This window comes from Myotis brandtii, unplaced genomic scaffold (genome assembly GCF_000412655.1).
Source record: "Myotis brandtii unplaced genomic scaffold, ASM41265v1 scaffold345, whole genome shotgun sequence".
Lineage (NCBI taxonomy): Eukaryota > Metazoa > Chordata > Mammalia > Chiroptera > Vespertilionidae > Myotis > Myotis brandtii.
Genome location: NW_005363283.1, coordinates 1,862,331 through 1,871,472, shown reverse-complemented (window position 1 = coordinate 1,871,472; position 9,142 = coordinate 1,862,331). Strand labels below are relative to the sequence as shown.

At 40.9% G+C, this 9,142-nt stretch overlaps 1 pseudogene; it reads left to right on the top strand.

Annotated features, from left to right (window-relative positions):
* Window positions 1–4,548: 4,548 nt before the first annotated feature.
* Window positions 4,549–5,889, top strand: LOC102250034 (annotated as a pseudogene).
* The last annotated feature ends 3,253 nt before the right edge of the window (window positions 5,890–9,142 follow it).

Sequence of the window (9,142 nt, the reverse complement as noted above, 5' to 3'; positions counted from 1 at the left end):
ACTGTTTTCTGTCATTATTTCTTCAAACAGGTTTTCTGTTCCTTGCTCAGTTTCCTCTCCTTCTGGCTCCCCTATTACGCGGAAGTTGTTTCGTTTCATGTTGTCCCAAAGTTCCTTTAGGCTCTCCTCCTGTTTTTAAGTTTGTTTGTTTTTTCTAGATGCTCTCTGTTTGGGTATTTTTTTCTACCTTGTCTTCTAGCTCACTGATTCGGTCCTCTGCTTCTTCTAGTCTACAGTTGATGCTTTCTATTGAGTTCTTTATAGCCATGATGTTATTTTTCATTTTTTCTTGGTTCTTCTTCATTGTCTCTTGGTTCTTACACTTATTGTTGAGTTTGTCTTCCATCCTTTTCAGCATCCTTATGACCATTGCTCTGAATTCTTTCTCTGACATATTGCTTGCTTCCATTTCGTTTACTTCCTTTTCTGGTGATGCCTCCTTTTCTTTCATATGTGGGTTGTTTCTTTGTCTCTCCATGATCTTTCTTCTTTGAGTATCTGGTTATGTATCTCTCTCTCTCCTGCATTGATTTAAAGGCACAAAATACAGCACAACAAGGCACAAGGCACTGAACACCAATGCATTCACAATACTAATAACCCCAAATAAAGGTGACCACCAGAGAAAAGAGAATTAGGGGATAAGAGAAAAAAAGAAAAGAGTGCAAAAGTGATATTGAGAAAAGGAAAAAAGTAAGAGAGAAAAGAAAGAGAATAGTAAAGAGGGGGGTAACTATTTATATGGGGAGAAAACTCCAATAGAACAAACACTAATCCCAAAAGATGCAAACAACAAACACCCAAAGATGAATGCAAACTACAAACAACTAATAACAAGCAAGGAGAGGAAACACTGAGGCAAAACACAAACAAAAAACAAAAACAAAAAAAGAGTAACAATCTCACAAACAAGCACAATAACCAATCTAATCAACAATCAAGCAAACAACAATAGGACAGAGAGAAAGCAAGACAAAACAAAACAAAATAAAACAAAAAAATACTAGAACAAAAAGCCAAAACAGAACAAAAAAAATAACAACAACAAAAAACAAACAACAACAACAACAAAAAAAGGGCAGAGAGAAAAAAATTTGGATAGTGAAGAAAGAGAAGACAGTGGTGTGTATGAACTTAGAGCAGGGGATCAGAAATTAGATATATAAATAGGGTGAATTTTTAACAGGGCATAAAAAAAGGAATAGGGAAAATCTAAAGCAGAAATAGGGTAAGAGAGACAGGACAACAAAAGGGGAAAAGTGAGGAAGAGGGTGTTGGCATAAAGGTAAAGTTGAGATAGAGTATAACGATGCTAAAGGAAAAATGAAAATAAAATGTAGAACACTAATCCCAAAATAAAATAAAATAAAATAAAATAAAGAAAATAAAATGACACTTTTTAAAAAGGTAAAATAGTAGTAGTAATAATACTGATTAAAATAAAAATATAATAATTAAAAAGGTAAAATCAAGTGATGAAAAAAGAAAAAAAATAGTTTAAGTAAAAGATGAAAAAATAAAAATGTGCAGTAGTGAAGGTCATTCACTTCCTCTACTCTACTGTTCTGTTTGTCATGCCTATTTCCTTTCCAGTAGTCAGGACAGTATTGAAGTTCCCTACGTTCCACTGCTCATCTGTGTTGTAAACCATAGTCCTGATTTTTCCAGCCAACTGTATTTCTTTGTTTCTTAGACTCCTTTATTTGTGTTTACACAAGAGTCAATTTGTAATTCAACCCCTGGGTGGCAGTGTTTCTGGATTGACCTCTGGGGCTATAAGTCCTCTCTAGCCAGTATTTAGATTTTGTTTTCCCTGTCGCACTTAACACTAGTTTGGGAGAATGGACTGCCCCAAATCTGGTTCTCTGATCATTTCTCCCTGCTCTGATCCCCAGGTTCCACAAAAACAACTTTCCCCTGCAGTCTCTGAGAGTGTCCCCAATTGGGTGATCCTATGTACTGGGCTTAGTAATCAAAAGCAAGGATTTAAAGAGAAAAAAAGAGCCAGTGTAAGTGTGCATACTCGTGACTGTTACCCTCTGGCACTGCGCACAATTCTGTGAATGTCTCTGTGTGCATCTTTTTTTCCCCTGGCACTAAGCAGCTGGCACACTATTACAATTTCAGGCTGCCTTTTTGCACCCAGTCCAGCTATGGGTTGCTTTTTAGAGTTCCTTTCTGCTAGCAGCCCTGTGGATCCCCTTTCACATTTGCGGGTCACGCTAGCCCCAACGGCCCGTGGATTTTGTGGGTCGCAGACTTCCCTGGAACCTCTAGCTCCAGTTGTGCATGTTCCTCTCTCCAGCCTGGATTGCAGACCTCACCTGTTCCTAGGCAAAATCTGATCTTTCCGTGAGAAGGTGGAGAGGTCCTCCGAGTCTGCATATTTGCGCTGCTTGAGATCCGGTGTTCCTGGATTCGCAGCTGTTCCCTGGGTGTTGTTGTTGTAGATTCCTGGGATGTATAGGCTTCCGATAATAGCCACTCTCCCCTTCAAGATGGTGCGGTCTCCGAGTCAGAACCAGTTGCTCCAGGAGAGATTTAAGCAGCAGTGGAGGATGCCTGGTCAGGGGAACCCGGTCTGGCAATCCCCAACAGTCCCTTGGAGTATAGCTGTCCCTCACCCACAAATATACACTCCCTGTGCGACTACACACTCTCCTTTCATTCTCTCACTCACACACTATCTTGCAGTCTGCCTTCCCATTGGCAGCCATCTTCAGACTCAAGCCTATTGTTTAGAACTGGCAAGCAGTGCTCATCTTCACTTTCTACAACAGTAGGGCATTTTTCCAGGTATGTGGGGGGCAGGATGCTTGGAGCCATTATAATGTTTGTTCTTGGCATTATCACTTTCATTAAATATTTTTTAAATACACCATTAATAGTAATTACAAGATTACAGTTCAAAATATTTTATAACAACTCACTATGAAGCTGAAATGTTACTGTTCTTTTCTCTAAAGAAGTCAGTGGGAAGCAGGCCTCCTGCAGAGTGCCACCAGTACTGTATCCAGATGCAGTGATGCAAACCATTTTCTACTTCTCCTGAAAAAACGAAAACAAAAACACAACACAGATTGCATCAGCCCTAGGAAGTATAATATATGGATGGGGCAATATCCAAACCAGCATAGCTGTTTCCAGAAAACATACACACATGGACATATGGACATAAGCAATTCTTTCCCCTTTTCATATTTTCATGTCCATCCTGCCTAACATAAACCTTTTCATTTCAAAATAATCAATCTATAGGAGTTTTAATTTTAAAAAAGGTTATTTCATACAATCACACTGTCTCAACAATGACCATTTTTTCTTTCAAGGCACTATTTTTTTAAGAAATTTAAGTAACTCATGGCATATCTATTGTGCTCCATCCTTTCTTACTGATGTGTGAATATGTGAGAAAAAATGAATTAGCAGTTGATTACTTAATTTTGCTAAAAGTTACCTGGAAGGGGGAAGAACCACACAACACTCCCTGGTGTTTGATTTATCCTCCACCTTACTTAAGGCCCTAGGTTGCACCTTTAGCTTGCCAACACCATGAAGTTGCCAGCTGCTCTACTTCATCTTCATGTTCATTTCTGGAAGGACAACAATACATCCTTATGGCTGATGCTTACCCAGAGACATTTTCTTAACCCAGGATCACTGCATCACTGGACCATCACTTTAGGAGTCTGGAGATGGATCTTTCCTCAGTTATCAAATGGATGGAAACTCCGTGGTTCTGTCTACACTAAGTGAGGTATCAGGGGAGTTGTTATTCTAGAATGATTGGCACTGGCAGAGCTAGGCAGGAAACTAAACATTGTGCCAACCTTCATTTTGCCAGATCTAACTAACCTCCATCAGTGCCTGCCTCTTTGGAGAGATACAAGCCCAAGTGAATAGTCACCTGAATTCTGCACCTGATCTGTTTCAGTTTCCCTGTCAGAGGTAAAAGCCTTCATTTCACCCTGTCAACACAAGCCACATGACTGCTGAAGGATGTTTGAACTCTGCAACTGGGTACTGTTTCCCAGATTCATTGCCATGAACAAACCTGAACTCCATCCAAGTGTAATTAATCAAGTGGGTCATTTTAATGCCCCTCCATATTTTAAGGTTTCTTACAAATGAAGATACAAATTTCCCAAATGATGGCTCATTATACTAAGCAGTCCAAGCCTCACAAATAAAAGGCATCAATACTAAGTTTTATTCATTTTATTGAACTGTGTTCAAAGAAACAAGATGTTTATGGGGCTCTTTAATTTATTTAATCCCCCTTGATGTTCACAGGTTGATCACTATTAAACTTCAGCCTATAATATAAAGTGAGCATAGACATGAACACTCTGAATCCAAGAAGGATTAAAACCCCCCAAATTAATTCAGATATAAATTCCAATATAACCTTATTACTGTGACTGAAGTATTTGTGTGTGCATGTGTGTGTATCACTAATTTACTCCCAGTAGACTCTGATGTACAAAAAGGTACCTTAACAAAGGGAAGCAAGGCTGGAGCTGTGGGCACCTTTTATGCCCACGGTGTCTCAGATTCATTCTTAAGGAACTGAGAACTTAATCTTCCAAAATGTCTAAAAGACCATCTTATGCCCCACCTCCCACCCCAGCTCCTGCAACACAAATGCCCAGAACACCAGAGTTTGTGGGATACAATCCATACAGTCATCTCACCTACAACAACTACAGGCTGGGAGGGAACCCGGGCACCAACAGTCGGGTCAAGGCATCCCCTGGTATTACGATTCCAAAACCCCCAAGGCCTCCAGATAAGCCACTGATACCCTACATGAAGTACAGCAGAAAGGTCTGGGACCAAGTAAAGGCTTCCAACCCTGACCTAAAGTTGTGGGAGATTGGCAAGATTATTGGTGGCATGTGGCGAGATCTCACTGATGAAGAAAAACAAGAATATTTAAACGAATACGAAGCAGAAAAGATAGAGTACAATGACTCTATGAAGGCCTACCACAATTCCCCCACATACCTTGCTAACATAAATGCAAAAAGTCGTGCCAAAGCCACTTTAGAGGAAGAAAGTCGACAAAGGCAGTCTCGCATGGAGAAAGGAGAACCTTACATGAGCATCCAGCCTGCTGAAGATCCGGCTGATTATGATGATGGCTTTTCAATGAAGCATATAAGCCACCACCTGTTTCCAGAGAAACCACTGCCTCATCAGTGAAATCCTTAGTGAAAATGTGGTGCCAGACATTCGGTCGGTTGTCACAACAGCTAGAATGCAGGTCCTCAAACTACCGGTCCAATCCTTAATGGTTCATCAACGAAAACTAGAAGCTGAACTTCTTCAAATAGAGGAGCGACACCAGGAAAAGAATAAATTCCTGGAAAGCACAGGTTCATTTAACAATGAACTTAAAAGGTTGTGTGGTTTAAAAATAGAAGTGGATATGGAAAAAATTGCAGCTGAAATTGCCCAGGCAGAGGAACAGGCTCGCAAAAGGCAGGAGGAAAGGGAGAAGGAGACAGCAGAGCAAACTGAACGCAATCAGAGAAGCATTGTTCCTAAGGAAGAACAAGCAGCTAATGAGACCAAAGAAAAGAAAGAAGACGAGAACATTCCAATGGAGACAAAGGAGACACACCTTGAAGAAACAACAGAAAGTCAGAAGAATGGTGAAAAAGGCACATCTATTCCTGAGGACAAGGAGAGTGGACAGGAAGTGGTGGACAGTATGGCGAAGGAAGGGACCACTAATAGTAACACTGGCTCAGAGAGCAACAGCACCACAGTGGAGGAGCCACCAACAGATCCCACACCAGAAGATGAGAAAAAAGAATAAGTGTTGCCTTGTTTTATGTATTCCAAATCCTTTTTCAAATGAAAAAAAATGTTTTTGAGTTTTAATGGTGTTATGTGTTTTGTGTACTTATATTTTCTTGTCCATATCATGCCACCAAAAGCTTTTGGACCATATAGCTTCATGAGCCAAATGGCATAGTCACCTTTCTTAAGTGGTTGTGATGATGGTTCTCTTCCTTAGATCTTGTTTTTACCCTTCACTGCTGAAAGCCTCAATTAATTTAAATTAATTGAAAACATGCCAATTTTTGGAGAATTTTTCTTTGATGCTGCAGAATCTACTCTTAGAAATGTCTTCCTACAGCTAGCTCACTGGGGTGCTTACCAAAACCATAGCTTTAAATCTTCTCGGTCCCTATCAACAGCTTCCTGAAAGTTCCCTTTCCTGTGTACTTCCACAAAGGTAGCTTCTTGAAAACGTAATCATGTATGAGTATATGTTTGTTCACTTGCCCTTTTCATTTGTAATCAATGTCAGATAACCAAGAGTTGTGTTAAAGTGTTGAGTGTACCTGCAACTATGCTTGGATCATATTGATCAAGAAATAGTCTCCATGGAGTAGTCACCAGCTTATGAAATAGTCATTAAACCAAAAATGGCACATGTAAAAAAAAGTACCTTATTTCTCTATAGCAGTAGTTCTCAACCTTGGCTGCACATTAGAATCACCTGGGGATCTTTTTAAAATCCTGATTTCTGGGCCTCATCCTCCAGAAATTCTGTTTCTTTGTTACTAATGTTGTGGCCCCACCCCATAACAAAGAAACAGAATTTCCAGAGGATGAGGTCCAGAAATAAGAATTTTAAAAAGATTCCCAGGTGATTCTAATGTGCAGCCAAGGTTGAGAACCACTGCTCTATAGTTTATCAAACTTTCCCATGATCCTAATCACCAAACACTCCTGGATATTGGGACATACTTCTTGCAGGTGAGTAAACTCAGTCCAATTGAGTCTCTTCATAAAAGTCTCTTTTTAAATTAGTCTCTCTTGGGAAAATAGTCTCTCCTCTTCTCCTTTTCTTCACAATGGTATGTAGGTATAAGGGGCTAGAGGTTATGTTAACTTGTGTGTATTTGTTTTCTATGCTGTGTAATAAATTACCACCACTTTAGTGGCTTAAAAATACATATATTCATTATTTCAGTGTTTCTAGAGGTCAGGCCTCTGGGCACAACTTAACTTGGTCCTCTGCTCAGAATCTCACAAGGCTACAACTAAGGTGTTAGCCAAGACTGCTTTCTCATCTGGAGACTCATTTGGGGAAGATTACCAAGATCACTCAGGTTGTTGGCAGAATTTATTTCTCTGTGACTTCTTTGAAGTCAGCAACAGAGAATAATACTCTAGATGTATGCCAGCAAGATGGAGTCTTACATAATGCAAAATTACAAGGGTAATATCCCTTCATCTTCAGCATAGACTCATGGAAGTGGTACCACATCACATTCTATTATTAGAAAGAGGTCACAGGTCCTTCCCACTCTCAGTTGGTTCTGAACCTGTGGATCACGACCATTGGAAAACACATATAGCATATCAGATATTTACATTACAATTCATAACAGTAGAAAAATTACAGTTATGAAGTAGCAACGAAAATAATTTTATGGTTGGGGGTCAACACAACATGAGGAACTGTATTAAATGGTCGCGGCATTAGGAAGGTTGAGAACCACTGAGTAGAGGGTATTACACAAGTTTGTGAACACAAGCAGCTGGAAATCATAGGAGACCACATTAGACACTTTCTGCCATATTTATGGTAGCAGTGGCAAAGAAGAAAGGGTCTTTGGATACACATGGTATTCCCTAGATCTTAGCTGGTGTCTGTAGTAGAACACTCTGTTCTTCTCCTTGCACTGGTAACATTAAAGGTACAATAGGTTCCATCTGACTTTTTGGGGTAACCAGCTCACAGGCAGCACCAGAGTTCATAGTCTTAATCATTTTTCTTTAGATTTGAGTCTTCATTCACAGAGTCAATTTTGTCCTAACTCTCAGCTACTCCTTACTTCCTCAACAGAGTATATGAATCTTCCAGCTTATGTAGTCCATGGGAATCCTGGAGTACTGTCTTTGGCTCATATGTCCATCTGCCTTCCTTTATAAGTGCTGCAGTATTACTCTTGTAGAATGCTGGACATGGCTGTATGCAGAGCTTCCACACAAGTTCTGAGGCCTCCCAAAGCTATGATAATAGTACCTTATACCTCTGCTTCCTGATGTTTCAGGCTCCTTCACATCAGCCTGAAAACTTATAAATAACCCCTAACTCTAACATCTTGAAAGAGATCTAAATGCCTTCCTCTTCCTTCCTCTCCTCTTATTTTCCCTATATATCAAAAGAATAGGGTTTCTACTTTTTTTCTCATATCCTGAGTTCTATTTTAAGAATATAGTAAACAGCTATGACCTAGTCAGCTATGCCCAGTTTTTCATATGTTAAATGAGAGCTAAAGGAATTTAATAACTAAATTTCTCTCTCAACAGAGTTGAACTTAAAACAATGGCCTTTCTATGGTTTCACATTAGTCAATTTTTAGACTTAAAAATGATCAACAACCTCTTTGTTTTGGGAAGTTTTTGCCCTCTCTTGTCTTGTGGAAATAAGTCTCATGGTCAGTCTTGGGAGTAGAAGGTTGAAAAAGTAATGATTTGAGGGAAATATAAAAATATAACCACAGAAACACACATATCCAGGAGGTTAAGTAAATGTACTTTATATAGTAACAAGAGGCCCCGGGGCACAAGAATTTGTGCACTAGGAGGGGTCCCTCAGCCCGGCCTGTGCCCTCTCACAGTCTGGGACCCCCGGGGGATGACCACCTGCTGGCTTAGGCCTGCTCCCTGGGGATTGGGCCTAAGCTGGCAGCCGGGAGCCCTCGGGGGATGTCCACTTGCCAGTGGGGAGCAGGCTTAAGCTGCAGTCGGACATCCTTAGCACTGCTGAGGAGGCGGTAGAGGCTCCCACCACCACTGCTGTACTGGGAGCCGTCAGCCTGGCTTGTGGCTGAGCAGAGCTCCCCCTGTGGGAGCACACTGACCACCAGGGGGCAGCTCCTACATTGAGCATCTGCCCCCTGGTGGTCAGTGTGTGTCATAGTGACCAGTCATTCCCAGTTGTTCTGCTGTTAGGGTCAATTTGCATATTACCCCTTTATTATATAGGAGTGCCTGGCAGCCTGGGTGAGGGGCTGATGGCTGCTTACAGGCTGGCTACAGCCCCTTCAGGGTGGGGGTCCCCACTGGGGTGCCTGGCCAGCCTGGGTGAGGGGCTGATGGCTGTTTGCAGGCT